The 15,992-nt window shown below is 42.8% G+C and overlaps 1 protein-coding gene and 1 long non-coding RNA gene across 35 annotated transcripts in view; one reads left to right on the forward strand and one right to left on the reverse strand.

The window, feature by feature from the left end:
• PLCB4 (phospholipase C beta 4) overlaps positions 1-15,992 on the reverse strand; it is a 483,574-nt gene that overhangs the window by 287,229 nt on the left and 180,353 nt on the right. For 12 of the 34 annotated variants that reach the window (XM_086335151.1, XM_086335144.1, XM_086335131.1 and 9 more), the window contains one exon: positions 7,786-7,852. The exons of the other annotated variants lie outside the window; for them this stretch is intronic. The gene's annotated coding sequence lies outside the window, so the exon portion shown is untranslated. The remainder of the gene's footprint in view (positions 1-7,785; positions 7,853-15,992) is intronic. 34 annotated transcript variants of the gene reach the window in all.
• LOC147361308 (uncharacterized) lies at positions 776-9,522 on the forward strand. Its single transcript, XR_015140029.1, has 4 exons — positions 776-824; positions 1,331-1,394; positions 8,268-8,335; positions 9,005-9,522. It is a non-coding gene; the product is annotated as an uncharacterized LOC147361308 (long non-coding RNA).

The raw sequence follows: 15,992 nt of genomic DNA on the forward strand, positions 1-15,992 counted from the left end.
GAGAGCCCTATGTGGGTACAAAGGACTGGTAAGCCTGGTGACAAGGAGGTAACTCTCTCTTCTGTGAGAGTTTATATGAAGCATATTCTCCCACATAAGGTGTCAAATTTGGATTTCCTCCAGATCCTCCCTACCCAAGACCCCAGAGATCTTGTTCTCCTGTTACAGCCTCATGAGGTCTATCTCCATGAGATAACAGCTGAAGGTTTCCACTTTCTTTCCAGACGCCACATCCTAAGTAGCATAAGGGATGAAAACTGAGCTATCACTCAGCATTCTCCTGACAAGGATCTTTACCAGTGAGCTAGCTGGATCAAGCCATACAGGAAAGTAAGACACTCTGATTAAAGGAAATGATCTAGTTAAACTATTCATCTCAATTTGGGAAGAAAGAACCACCACTCATAAATAAATGCCCTAGGAATTCCTTTCCAGGTTGTTATTTTCTGATTATGAATACAAACAAGTCTATTCACTCAGTTATGTTTGACTCTTTACGACCCCATGGACTGTAGCTCGCCAGGCTTCCCTGTCCATGAGATTCTCCAGGCAAGAATGCTGGAGTGGGTTGCCATTTCCTTCTCTATGGGATCTTCCCAACCCAGGGATAGAACCTGGGTCTCCTGCATTGTAGGCGGATGCTTTACTGTCTGAGCTAGAGAGTGGCAAAGTATTATGAATATAAATATAACAGGCTACATAATTTTCATAGTCAAATAATCTTTGTCGCAAAACCATTCACCTGAAAAGGTATATTTCCCCATCTCTTTAATCTAGACTGGTCTGTGACTTCCCCTGACAACCAGAGTGTGGAAGAAAGGAGGGTATGTGCTTTTATACTCATTCACACTCTCTCTCTTGCACTTTCTTTGAAGCCCAAACTGGCCTGCTAGAAATCAAGATACACATGGAGGAGAAATGGGTCATCCAGTTAAGACCATCTTCGACCAGCCAGCTCTCAGTATGCCCAGCAGTTGACCACAGATGCTTAAATAAGCTCAGTGGAGAGCAATAGAACTTTCCCCACTAAGGGGAGTTCAAACTGCCAACCCAGTCAATTGTGAGCTAACTAAATGGTTGATGGTTTACGCCAGGATGTTTTAGGGCTAGTCTGTTATGCAGCAAAAGCTAATTGATACATTGATCAGGTAACAAAACTGTTTCTATCTCATTAGCAGTGCATAGAGTCCCCTCCTACAAATTCTCCTTATTCCCCATGGCTCTGACTTTTGACTCACTTTTCTGGGTCTTCATTCCTACTTGTCTATGTTCTCCTTCACCTGTGTGCTGCCTACTATGGACTGAATTTTGTCTCCTCCAAATTTCATAGGTTGAAGCCTGAACTCCCAGTACCTCAAACTGTGACCCTATTTGGAGACGGAACCTTTAATGAGGTAATTAAAATAGAAATAGGCTCCAATGGTGGGCCCTCATCCAATCTGACTGCAAGCCTTGTAAGGAGAGGAAATTTGGACACACAAAAGGACCCCAGGGATGTGTGTGCACAGAGAAAAGACTGTGTGGACACAGCAGGGAAGTGGCCATCTGCAGGCCAAGGAGACCTCAGGAGAAGTGCACCTGATGACTCGCAACCTCCAGATCTCTGCGGAAACAAGTTTCTGTTGTTCAAGCCAACCAGTCTGTGGCATTTTGTTATGGCATATCTAGCAGACTAAAACACTGCCTATGGGAAAAAAATGTACAAAAAATGTCCCAGCTTTTTTCCCGGATAATCACTCTGATCTGGCTTAATCGTCAAAACAAAAAGGTCTTAAGCAATCCCACTCCTGGACATATATCCAAAAAAAAAAAAAATGAAAACACTACTTCAAAAAGATACACGCACCCCAACATTCACAGCAGCACTATTTAAACAGGGCAGGGTGTGGAAGCAACCTAAGTATCCATTGACAGAGGAATGGATAAAAAAGACGTGTTACAAATATACAGTGGACTACTGCCGCCGCTGCTGCTAAGTCGCTTCAGTCGTGTCCAACTCTGTGCGCCCCAGAGACGGCAGCCCACCAGGCTCCCCCATCCCTGGGATTTTCCAGGCAAGAACACTGGAGTGGGTTGCCATTTCCTTCTCCAGTGCATGAAAGTGAAAAGTGAACAGTGGACTACTACTCAAGTCATAAAAAAGAAATCTTGCTATTGCAACAACACGGACAAAATTGAAGGATATTACACTTGGTGAAAAAAAGTCAGAGAAAGACAAATACTGTGTGCTATCACTTCTATGTGTAATCTAAAAAGTAAAACAAATGAATTAATATATCAAAACAGATCCTAAACGATGATGCTCTTAAAGTGCTGCACTCAATATGTCAGCAAATTTAGAAAACTCAGCAGTGGCCACAAGACTGGAAAAGTTCAGTTTTCACTCCAATCACAATGAAGGGCAATGCCAAAGAATGTTCAAACTACCACACAATTGCATTCATTTCACACACTAGCAACATTATGCTCAATATCCCCCAAACTAGGCTTCACTAGTATGTGAACCAAGAACTTGCAGATGTACAAGCTGGGTAACAAAGAAGAACCAGAGATCAAATTGCCAACATTTGCTGGATCATGGAGAATGCAAGGGAGTTCCAAGAAAACATCTACTTGTTTCATTGACTACATTAAAGCCTTTGACTGTGTGGATTACAATAAACTGTGGAAAATTCTTAGAGATGGGAATACCAGGTCACTTTATCTGTCTCCTGAGAAACCTGTATGCAGGTCAAGAAACAAGAGAACCAGACATGGAACAACTGACTGGTTCACAATTGGGAAAGGAGTACGAGAGAACTGTGTATTCGCATCCTGCTTATTTAACTTCTATACACAGTACATCATGCAAAATACTCGGCTGGATCACAAGCTGCAATCAAAACTGCCAAAAGAAATATAAACAATGTCAAATATGCAGATGATATAATTCTGATGGCAGAAAGTTGAAGAGGAACTAAAGAATCTCTTGATGAAAATGAAATAGCAGAGTGAAAAGGCTTGCTTGAAATTCAACATTCAAAAAACTACGATCATGGCATACAGTGCCATCACTTCATGGCAAATAGAAGGGGAAAAAGTGGAAACAGTGACAGACTTTATTTTCTTAGGCTCCAAAATCTTTGTAGACTGTGACTGAAGCCATTAAATTAAATGACGCTTGCTCCTTGGAAGGAAAGCTATGACAAACCTAGACAGCATACTAAAAAGCAGAGACATTACTTTGCCAACAAAGGTCCATCTACTCAAAGCTATGGTTTTTCCAGTGGTCATATATGGATGTGAGAGTTGGACTATAAAGAAAGCTGAGCACCGAAGAATTGATGCTTTTGAACTGTGGTGTTGGAGAAGACTCTTGAGAGTCCCCTGGATAGCAAGGAGATCAAATCAGTCCATCCTAAAGGAAATCAATCCTGAACACTCACTGGAAGGACTGTTGCAGAAGCTGAAGCTCCAATATTTTGGCCACCTGATGTGAAGAGCCAACTCACTGGAAAAAAAACTTGATGTGGGGAAAGATTGAAGGCAAAAGGAGAAGCAGGGAGCAGAGAATGAGATAGTTGGATGGCATCACTGACTCAACGGACAGCAGTCTGAACAAACTCTGGGAAGCGGTAGAGGACAGAGGAACCTGGTGTGCTACGGTCTGTGGGGAGACAACTTAGTGACTTAACAGTAACAACGACTAATCAAAACAGAAGCAGAATCACAAATAAAGAGGAAAAACTCGTCATACTGGTGATGAGACGAACGGAAGAAGCAGCAAGGCAGGTAAAGGGGCAAAACCGCTATGGACAAAAGAAAAAAGCTGCCAGGATGCACTGTGCAGAGTAGAGAACATAACCAGAGCTTTACAATAGCTTTAAGTGGAGTATAATTGTATATCTGAAACTAATATAATACTATAAATCAACTCCATTTCAATAAAAATTTATTTAAATATATAGAAATTTTAAAAGAAAAAGTTTTAAACATAATAAATCCATATTTGTTGCAAAAGAAATTTTTTAGATAATAAAGTAAAAAAAAATAAGTTCACCATTTTAAGAGATAAAACATGAAATAAGGAAGTAAATCTTTCACTTCCATGCCATTCTGAGAGGGGATCTCTGCTGATATCTGGTATGTCCTCTTGCTGTGTGGACTTTAGCTCCTGGAGTTCCCCATCAAATGGTAAACTCCCTGAAAGGCAGTGGGCACAGGCAGGGGACACGTGCCCTTTTACTGGCGGCAGAGATTCCTAAAGCCCTTCCTGTGCAGGATTTCTGGGTCTGTTTTAGCACTTAACGCTGCAGACAGTCACTCTCATAACTGATCGGAAAGCACACACTAACGTAGAGGAGCTTCTTGTTGCCCCTGTACTTCTACTCCAACAGGAAATGCAGCATCACAGTGGATGCCTCAGACAGCAGGCGACAGTCTACACTTAGCCCGGAAATCCTAGCCAAGGGCTTCTCTAAGGAGCGAACTGTCAGACCATCCTTTGGTATATTCAACACAAATAATGACGATTATTAATTGAGCACTTGTTATGTGTCATGCACTCTCTAAGAGCAAGCAGTTGGTTTTGAGAGTGGTTGGCTGGTTTGTTTGTATCAGATGAGAACTGTATCCTCATAGTGATGCTTTAAAGCTCCTGCCAAACTCTGAAGACCGAGCTTCATAGTCAGTGGTGAGTTCTGGCTAGTCCCCGAGTCAGGCCTGATGATATCTGCTGCCCCTCGAGGACCTGCTTCTCAGAGTTCTTGGGCTCCCACCTGGCCCTCTACCCAGGGGGGAACTCTACTTGCAGATGCTCCTGTTCAGTGCATGAACGTCCCAGGACCCTAGTCTACGTGTCTCCCCAAACTTCTCCTAACCCAACTGCGAAGGTAAGAAAAGCCCCTGTTTCACCTATCTGGAAGGGAGCCTCTTTCAGGAGGCCCTGCCAGGCCCGAAATTACCTCCGACACTCATGGGTAGCCCTGGGTGGAGGCCTCACCCAGCCTCACTACTCTGAAAGGAATGGACCAGTTGTCAAACTTACTGGGAAAAAAATGTGACAACCCCCGCAACCAATCCTGGCAACATCACCTGTCTTCCTCCTCACTCTCTCTCCTTCTGATTCCTTCCTGATTTTGATGCCTATGCCACAGTTTTCCTTTATATGAGAGAAGGCTTTTTTAAAAATGCTCATATAATTGAAGACAATGACTAACACAACTGAACACATGCATAAACCAGAGAACAGCAAACGGGAAGCCCACATGCTTTGTTCTTTTCTAGAAGGCTCCCTTGGAATTATTTTGTTTTCATTTGTTACATGAATAAAATCAATATGTATTTAATTTAAAAATCTACTAAACAATACATGATACACTGCAATCTTCAGTTTAAAAAAAAATAACCAAGATATCCTTATACTGATGCTCACAACATTCACTTGTTTTTAGGCATTCAAAGGTAAACTTAACATTCTCCGTTCTGTAGGTCACAATCTGGGAGAGTTGGTTAGTTTCTGTGCTCAGTGTTCACAAGGTCAAGATCAAGATGCCGGCAGGGATGAATTCCTTTTCAGTGTCCCTAGTGGGGAATTCACTTCTAAGCTCACTTAGTTTGCTGGCAGAGTTTGGTTCTATGTTGCTATAGGACTGCGGTCCTGATTCCCTTACATGCTGTTGGCTGGAGCTGTTCTAGGCTTCTAGAGGCTGACCCTATCCCTTGGCTCATCTTTCTCCATCTTCAAAGCCAGCAATGACATGTGGAGTCTTCCTCCTTCTAATCTCTCCAACCTCTGCCTCCCTTGAAATTTTAACAAGCAGTTTTCACCCAAAAGCCTGCATGGTGGCTCTGCTTTGAATAGCCAACAAGGTTCTCATCGTGGTTCCAAGGGCGTGACCACAAACACGAGAAGTGTCTGGAGTCTAGCACACTTGTAATAATCCCCGATGCAACTACATGACTGTTCACTGGGCCGCTGCTTTCTCCTGAGGTGCAGTACCACAGTTCCAGAATCACTACAGGGGAAAACGATAACAAAAGCAAAGAGAGGAGGTGCTCTGAAGAGTCAAAATATAACTTTGGGTTTGGCAGCAGATTCTTATATTTGACATGTGCAAAAGCAATAGCATTAAAAAACAGGTGAATTCAACTTCATTAAAATTAAAAACTTGTGTGCATTAAAAGACATTATCAAGAAAGTGAAAGGACAATCTATAAAATGAGAGAAAGTCTGCAAGTCATATATCTGAGAAAGACCAAGTATCCAGAATATATCTATAAAAAAAAAAAAAAACTTCTACAATTTAATAACAAAAAAGCAAGCAACACACTTAAACAAATGGGTAAATAACTTGAACTAACATTTCTTCAAAGAAGCTATACAAATGGCCAAGCACCGCATGAAAAGATGCACATGGTTAGTCATCATGGAATGCAAATCAAAACCACATGTGATACCATTTCACACTCATCAGATGCCTTTAAAAAATGAAAAAGAAAGTAAGTGTCGGCAGCGATGTGGAGAAATGGGAACTCAAGTGCATTGATAGTGGGAGTGAAAAATGGTGCAGCTACTGTGGAGAAGAGCTTTGCAATTCCTCAGGAAGTTCAAAATAGGGACTTCCCTCACGGCCCAGTGATAAGAATCCACCTTCCAATGCAGGGGGCGTGGGTCTGATCCCTGGTTGGGAACTAAGGCCCCACATGCCGCAGGGCAGCTGAGCCCACAACTAGAGCGCCTGCGTGATGCCTCGTGAAGCTCTCATGGCTGTAAAGAAGACCCAGCGCTGTTCCACCCCACCCCCAAAAGTTAAACACAGAGTTAGTATACGACCCAGCAATTCCATTCCTAGGTATATCCCAGAACAACGGGAAAAGGCTCAAACACATGTATACACATGTTCATAGCAGCACGATTCACAACAGCCAAAAGACGAAAACACCACAACTGTCCACTAATGGATGGACGGATAAACAAACTGGTTATGCAGACAATGGACACTGTATTCAACTATAAAAAGGGATGAAATACTCATCCACGCTACAACATCGACGACTCTTAAAAATAATATACTGGGAAAGATTGAAGGCAGGAGGAGAAGGGGACGACAGAGGATGAGACGGTAGGATGGCACCACCAGCTCAATGGACATGAGTTTGAGTAAGATCTGGGAGTTGGTGATGGACAGGAAAGCCTGGCGTGCTGCAGCCCGTGGGGTTGCAAAGAGTCGGACCTGACTGAGCGACTGAACTGAAGTGAAAGGTCACAGAATATGTGATTCCATTTACATGAAATATCCAAAATAGGCAAATTCATAGATACGTTGCCAGGGATTGGGAAAGGGGAAGTGGGGAAAGCACCTGCTTTATGAGTATGGGGGCTTCTCTGGTGGTGATGAAAATGTTTTAGAACTCGAAAGAAGTGGTGGTTGTACAAGTTTATGAATGTGCTAAATGACACTGAATTGCTCACTTTTAAATGGGTGATTTTTGTCATATGAATTTCACTTCAATTTTTGTGAAAAAGGCAGAAGGAAGAAGAAAGACAAGGCAGGCAAAGCAGGGCAGGTTTTTAGATAGGACTGAAGCTGTGGGAATGGCAGAAATAAGCCCCAGGAGAGGCAAAGGTGCCAGCAGATGTGTGCAGAGGAGAAGCAGAGACGGCATGACTACAGGAAGAGGGATTCAATCCAGGGATGGTCATCCCAACAGCAGCACCTGTACCAGAAGCCACAGGTTCTAAAGGCAGAGAGGGTGGGCCCCGTTAGGCAGGAGAAAGTCCTTAACGGAAGGACAGAGTAGTACCTGAAGCTCCTCAAGGTGCAGATCCTTCCTTCCTTTACTTTCGTACAGAAGAAAGAGCAGAGGGTTTCTGAGGAGCAAAAGGAGAAGAGTTAACATCTCTAGTGCCAGGGAGCTGAGTGGGGTTTATTTATTTTTTTCTCCCTTTTACAGAAACAGATCAAAGTGAACACTTCCATTGTGGGGGGAGGTGGGTAGACCCATGTTTCAGGTCTGGAAAAGGTTCAGGATGCCCAGGTCAAAACAGAAAATATGGGGAGACAAGAAATCCTCTCTTTGGAATAAGCAGTTCCTGCTTTCATGACGACTCAAGGGCTCGTGGGAAACGTCACACAGAAGAAAGTAGTTTGGAGGCTCACAAATATCCATGGAGAGAAAAATGGGAAGGAAGATACTACCTATAGAAGATAGGTCCCGCATATCCCCCACCTCCTTGTAAAGACCCGAAACCCAATGAAATTGGTGACACTGTGCTCATTTTCCAGATGGGAAAACCAAGCCGCAGGCTTCAGAGCTCACCTTCTTCCTCCCACACCAAAAGGCAGCGAACCAGGTAAGAAATTATCAGTCACCAGGAGCACCCTCCAGTTTTCCAATACACTTCTAATTGCTTCGAGCAGTAGGTGTGACTTTTATTTCTCTTTTGGATCAGTAAGGGCTACTAACATCTGCACGCATGTCTCCAAATTCCAGACTGCTCTATTATTCCTTGAGGGGTGTAAAAGTCACCGCCACGGCATCAGTTTCTTGCCGCTTCTCTTTTGTTGAGGAGTGCCTTCTCTCCGCTCCCTGCCTGCCTGCCCGCTGTGAAAGCCTGCGGCCATACAGGGATTAGGAGATCACGTCAGCACTTTTGCCCGCAGAGGCACTGGAGTCCTCCTCAGACTGCTCTCTTCTGCATTTGTGACACTTGATGCCCCGCCAGAAGCCACAAAAAACAGCAAGGAAGGGAGCAGTTGATGTGCAAGGTGGTCACGACCCAAGGTCACTGGCTGGTTCCCTTCCTGGGAGGGTTTATTTTAGTCCTCAGTCCTCAGCAAGCTGCCCTTCCCCAACTGAGGACGATGAAATCACGAAGCCTGCTCTTTTGTTCATTTCAGAAGAGTAAGCAAAGACTTTGCAAATGCAACAACTTCTACTGGCTTTTTGATTATTGACAAATCAAAAAAATTAAAAGGGTCAGGGAGCTAAATTGGCTTTATTTTTTCTTTCTTTTTTACAGAAACAAACCAAACAAAGCAAACCCTCTCACTGTAGCAGGGGAAAAATGTTTCAGACCTGGAAAAGATTCAGGCTACCCAACTCAAGATAGGGGAGCGTGGGACCGTATATGGGGACAAGAAACTCTGTCTTTGGAATAAGAAGTTCCTGCTGTCAGGATTGCACAAGGGCTCTTGGGAAATGTCACACAAAAGCAATTTTAATGTCTTAAGAACTTCAATAACAGCATATTAAAAAGCTATATGTGAAAATCCTAGTCAAACTAAAAAATACTGGACTGTTAGATCTTTTTCAGTTTCTTCAAATCTTTTGGGAAACAAGTCAGGATAAATAACTTTGCTAAGGACAAAAATTTCTGAAATTTTATTTGGACTGAAAAACAGGATAAGACTTCAGCAACTGCTAAAGTAGAAAATGGACATTATTTTCCCAAATGTATCACACTATAATTTTATGGTTTATGCTTTTCTTCTCTAGTATTTTATTTTAAAAATAAAGAAAAATTGAAAGATTTTTTTTCCCGGTGAGCAACCATATTCCTACCAACTAGCCTTTTTGAATACCTAGATCTTTATCCATTTCTCTATCCATCAAGTCTTCTTTTTAATGTAGTTCACAGTAATTAAGTTGCAGAATTTAATACCTCTAAACTCTTCTGCTGTTGGCATTTTAATATTTTCTAGTTAAAGGCTGTGATTTAGCAAGAGGAAGGAAGGCTAGGAAAGTACAGGAAAGCTCATCATACACCTAGTTTCAAGGCTGGTATTCAGATAAATTTGAGATTCTGGCAAAGAATGGAGACCTTCCTATGAAAACCAGGGAGAACAGGATGTGGCAGAATGCTGGCCTTAGGAATATTTAGGAAAGCTCTCTTACACAAGTCATGTGCTGGTCTCATATCCTTCCTCCTTCCTTCTAATCACCTCGGGAAATAAGCCCAGATGTTCATGGAAACCAAAAACAGAGCAATAGAGAGCCACCCTAGAAACGGAAGAAGGGAGAGAAGAGCCCTGCCGTTAGCCAAGGGTGAAAATCCTGTCGTACGAAGAAGATATCCCTACGTGGTAGAGGGGTGAAGTAAAGGGTTAGAAGATTCTTCTTTCCTTTGTGTTTGCTGTTTCTCTTACCCCTCAGTTATTCCACAAATCAAGAAAGTGAGGAGAATGTGAGGCTGGGGCATGCCCACGCTAGCGGGAGCCTCTACCAGTAAAGGCAAGTAAAGACATTGAAAGGGGGACGGAAGGCTAGGGCTGGCCATTCACTGCCGGAACTGAAGGCTTCAGCTGTCCTTAAGGGCTGCCCAGTCTAGCTCCCCAGGTGAGGGAAGGAGAGAGAGAGCCCATGTGGAAGTGGGCCCAGGAATGAACGGTGAGCTCACGCTACAGCACTCCCAGGACACGGCCCGGGGGCAAGATGCAGACAGCAGTGGTGCTGGGAAGGGGTTCTGGGACAGTTCTTCCAACACTTTCTCCACACCAGGCGACTTTAGCACCCTCCCACTGAGAAGTGGGCATTTATGTCTCCTCCCCTTGAAACTGGACTGGCTCGTGACTCCCCAGTAACAAAGTCATGTGATGGAAATGAGGCAGCATTATTTCCAAGGAGCCTTCCCGAGCAGAGGTGCCTGTCACTTGTCAGGGGGAATAATCACAGGGCCCATGGAAGCACCAGCTGCCCTAGAGCCAGCAGACCATGAGGAAGCCCATGGTTACCCATGAAGAGAGCCACGGAGACATCCTGAGCCTGTGGCGGGGAAACCCAGCCAGCCTCCAGCTGCTCCAGCCTCCTGCTCTTGCAGCTTCAGATACTGTCTGAATGCAGCTACCTGAAAGGTCCTCTAAGCCAGAAGGGCACAATGAAGCCCTTCCAGAACCCCTGACTCACAGGAAATGTGAGGTGATGAGGGGGCTTCTGTTGTTTCAAGTCACTACATTTTGGAGGGATTCCAAAAACAGAGCCTAGTGTGTAAACTAAGCCATGATGATATCCCACTTCATACTCTGCACAATCTAGGTTTTCAAAACTGGCATCAGTCTAGACACTAACTACCTTTCTTACTGTGCAGTTAGTATTCCAGCCTTGTCAGATTACATGCCGGTACTCAAACTTATCTACACTCTTCTCTGCCAACACACATTATATACATATACATCATTTCTTCCATTTCCTAAGATGCCTTCCTCTCCTCTTTAAAATTTCTACACAGTCTCCCCTTCAATCAAGACCCGGGGTCTTTCAAAAAGTAACTCTGCACTCCTGAAGGTTATCGTTGATATCTTAGCTGTCAAACCCAATCATTTTCATCATAATTCATGCCTACAGGGCATTAAGTACCAAATGGAAGTGACAATAGCTCATCAAAGACAGATCAGCTCACTTTCTTTGGACAACAATGCCACCTCATTGCTTTATTGAATGGGGTTACCAAGCTGGAAGATTCAGACTGCTGACAAAAAGTTTTGTCTCAAAGGAAAGAAGCCTCTTATCAGAGCTTTTCTATAACATTCTGAAGTTGCACTGTCCAATACAGTGCCATTGGCCAAAGTGATTTTGAGCACTTGAAATATGGCTAGTTTGAATTGAGATTTGTTGTATCGAATTTACACCCAATAAAAAATAAAAAAGCAAAATATAATTAATAGTATTGAATGTTGAAATGATAATAATTAGGATATGCTAGGCTAAATACATTATTTAAATTAATTTCAAGTGTGATCTTGGACTTCCCAGCCTCCAATTCAGCCTATTATCACAAACTTTTTTTGTTTTTTTTTTTTAATTTTAAATGAGGCTAAAGAGAAATGCCTTGCTGTTCACATGCTGTTTCTACTAGGCCACATTTTTGTGCTATATTGAGTTGAAAGTGCCCAAGGAAAGAAACACCCATCACTTCATGGCAAATAGAAGGGAAACAATGGAAACAGTGAGAGACTTTGTTTTTTGGGGCTCCAAAATCACTGCAGATAGTGACTGCAGCCATGAAATTAAAAGACACTTGCTCCTTGGAAGAAAAGTTATGACCAACCTAGATAGTATATTCAAAAGCAAAGACATTACTTGCCAACAAAGGTGAGTCTAGTCAAACTATGGTTTTTCCAGTAGTCATGTATGGATGTGAGAGTTGGACCATAAAGAAAGCTGAGTGCCAAAGAACTGATGCTTTTGAACTGTGGTGTTGGAGAAGATTCTTGAGAGTTCTTTGGACAGCAAAGAGATCCAACCAGTCCATCCTAAAGGAAATCAGTCCTGAATATTCATTGGAGGGACTGATGCTGAAGCTGACACTCCAATACTTTGACTATCTGATGCGAAGAACTGACTCACTGGAAAAGACCCTGATGCTGGGAAAGATTGAAGGCAGGAGGAGAAGGGGACAACAGAGGATGAGATGGTTGGATGGCATCACTGACTGGCTGGACATGAGTTTGAGCAAGCTTTGGGAGTTGGTGATGGACAGGGAAGCCTGGCGTGCTGCAGTCCATGGGGTCACAGAGAGTTGGATACAACTAAGCAACTTAACTGACTAAAAGGAAATACCATCATTTCAATTCAGTTCAGAAACACCATATATTTTCATAAAAGGTTTAAGAAAATACTTTTAAAGGCAAAAGCTAAAGTATAAAATTTATAAGGATGGTTAAAATAGATGAGAATGAGAAATCATCGTGTTAACATATATGCTTGGAAATGTTTCTAGCAAGAATAAATGCCAACAATATAGTCACAGAATATCCCTGCCTCTTTTATCAGGGCACTGAAATTGTTATCCATGAAGACACCCATCTAAGGAAAGCTTTGAAATTATGGATTTTTATTTTCTTCTAACTCTAATACATGTAGCAGCTCTATTTACTGAAGACTACCTTCAGTAGTCTGGGATTCTGCTGTTGGAAGCAGTAGCTCATGACCAACTCGAAGCAAGAAAATGAATGGAACTGACACCAGGAAATGGCCTAAGGGATGAAGAATATGCCCAGATAAGTGAGGAAGTAGGTGAGACAACATGTGACTAGGTAGAGGAGATACTCCAGTGTCTGTCCAGATACCACTGGTACCTTTTAATTGTCCTGTGTGCCCACCTCCCAGCTTTTGTGTTTTGCTTCTAAAGATGGCAACTGCACATTTCTTAAGAGAAGCACTCTTCAACTTCCAGAGCTGCTTTACCTGCAGATACAGAGTCAAGTGCTCCCTGGTTTGCAGCCCCTCTCCCACCAGCCCACAGTCGGTGTCTGAGGCAGAGATGGGAAGGCCAGCTCCCTCGCTAGAGCAGAAGGAGCAGATTCCTGGAGCAGTTGTGCTCCAGAGCTCCTCCAGGTATTGGGTCGAGGCAGAGACACTGCCCACACCTTCCCCTGTCTGGCTCCCTTCTCCCTTCCCTTCCCCACTCCCTCATCCCCCTGGGAATGCTGCCCTAATAAAAGACTCCTGCAGAAATCCCATCTCAAGTCTGCTCAGGGGCACCCAAGCCAAGACTTTCATGATGTGTGAATAGGCTCCAGGAAAATGTGTAACGGATCCTTGTTTCCGTACCTCGGATAAGTTTCTGTAACACTTTAGTATTTAAAATAGCTGCACTCATCACTTGCTTGTTAAACAACAAGCAAGAAGCCTCTTTGTTCCTATAGAGCAATGCAGCAGCCCTAGAATAAAGATGCTAATAACTTGGCACAACATATTTTTCTCCAGGTGTGAACAAGGTGAGGGTAGTATGTAAGGCTCAAAGTAGAAGTAAAAATAAAGTCAGCATAAAGTTTGGTGAGCTTCATACATGACACTGATAGTATAAATTCTGAACATAACCAATATTTAATAAAAACAATTTCAAGTCACTCCAAAGGAAGAAAGCAACCCCCCAAACTAGGTGAGTTTTGCCTCGCAAATAGTATATCTTTGAAATGCAAACAAAACAGGTCAGTAGGTACCAAGGTTTGTTTTCTTTCATGAAACTTGAACACATGGCTTTTGGTTTGACCAAACTAATAAATTCTTCTTTAAGAAGACTCACTCTGAAGCTAGAAATTTAAGAGTGAGGATAATTCATCTCATTTGGTTTATTTAAATTCTTTCTATTTTAACACTGATGAAAAACTAAGCTGAATGTAACTTAAATAAGAAAAACATAAAATATACCTTTTGCCATTACAGGAATTAAAATATATTCTGAATGCCCACTGTGGATGTAATAGTCCTAAAAAAAAGTAACCCACTTAGAACATATGTACATCCCACTGTTGGAATCATGACAAAATTATGCCAGTGTTCAAGATGAAACAAGAATAGTTCAGATGCCAGGGTCCAGATATTTCCAATTTTAAATATGGGAGGACATTATAAAAGTATCAGATTTCACTTCAGGATAAAAATTCATTATTAAAGCAGCCAACAATTGAATCGGAGAAGGCAATGGCACCCCACTCCAGTACTCTTGTCTGGAAAATCCCATGGATAGAGGAGCCTGGTGGGCTGCAGTCCATGGGGTAGCAAAGAGTTGGACACGACTGAGCGACTTCACTTTCACTTTTCACTTTAATGCATTGGAGAAGGAAATGGCAACCCACTCCAGTATTCTTGCCTGGAGAATCCCAGGGTCGGGGGAGCCTGGTGGGCTGTCGTCTCTGGGGTCACAGAGAGTCGGACACGACTGAAGCGACTTAGCAGCAACAATTGAATGTTGCTAGAGTAAAATGCTTTTACTTTTAGAAGAAGATGTCAGGAAACACACAAGAATTTTCTCCCTGGGAAAAGGCAAGCCTAACACAAAGATGACAATCAAAACCCCAGTGACAAGTGAGATGCCAGGTTCAATCAGGTCCTATCGGGTGTGGGGATGGAAGAGGAGCCCACGTTCTACATTAGTTGTCCCGGGGCCCGATGCCGTCTGAAGTGTCAGCCACTCAGTCATGTCCGACTCTTTGTGACCCCCATGAACTGTAGCCCGCCAGACTTCTCTGTCTGTGGGATTCTCCAGGCAAGAATACTGGAATGGGTTGCCATTCCCTTCTCCAGGGGATCTTCCCAACCCAGGGACTGAACCCAGGTCTCCTGCATTGCAGGCAGATTCTTACCACCTGAGCCACAAGGGAAGCCTCAATGCCATCTAAATTCTGTAAAACCAAATGGGTGGCATTTATACCACTTAATATACAAGAAATCATAAAATATAGAACAAACAACTTCTAAGCTCTAGGTTATTTTTTTTAATTCTTAAATCAAGTCTTTCTTTTCACAAAATACCTAATTCTTCATAGGGACCATGTAAAACAGATGATGAACAATACTTATTTTTTAAGGATAATACAGTGATTGTACAGAGAAACTAGATAGTCAAAAAAAAAACATTAAAAAGAAACCAAAAAGTAGATATCCTGTCCACACTGATTTAAAAGTCTCTAGTGAATTATTTAGATTCCCAACTTGAGTTTGCCTGCTGAGACATGGTTATGAATCATCCACGGGGAACAGTAAAATATACTGCACTTGACTAAAAATAAGTAGGAACATTCAATAATAAATCTACTTTCTTGATCTTCTTCTGTCATCGTTAAGTACTGATATGGTAGTATGGAGAACTTGTCAGGTAGTATGAGTCTTTCCTCCTCTCACAGAAAGGCTGGAAGAAAATCAGCCATGGGCCCTGCCAGGAGATAATGGAATGTCTGACATGGCATTAAACGTGGAGAAGAAAATAATACTGATTTTAAATGCTTGGGACCTGGAGCTCACTTATAGACATGATGTGATGTGAAAGTCACTCAGTTGTGTCTGACTCTTTGAGACCACATGGACTGTAGCCCACCAGGCTTCTCTGTCCATAGAGCCTGGAATCCACTATAGTCCATGGGATTCTACAGGCCAGAACACTGGAGTGGGTAGCCTTTCCCTTCTCCAGCAGATCTTCCCAACCCAGGAATCAAACCAAGGTCTCCCCCATTGCAGGCAGATTCTTTACCAACTGAGCCACAACGGAAGCCCAAAGAACATGTGATATC

The sequence above is a fragment of the Bos grunniens genome, chromosome 13 (assembly GCF_055505025.1).
Source record: "Bos grunniens cultivar Pamir isolate PY7600 chromosome 13, Bosgru_T2T1.0, whole genome shotgun sequence".
Lineage (NCBI taxonomy): Eukaryota > Metazoa > Chordata > Mammalia > Artiodactyla > Bovidae > Bos > Bos grunniens.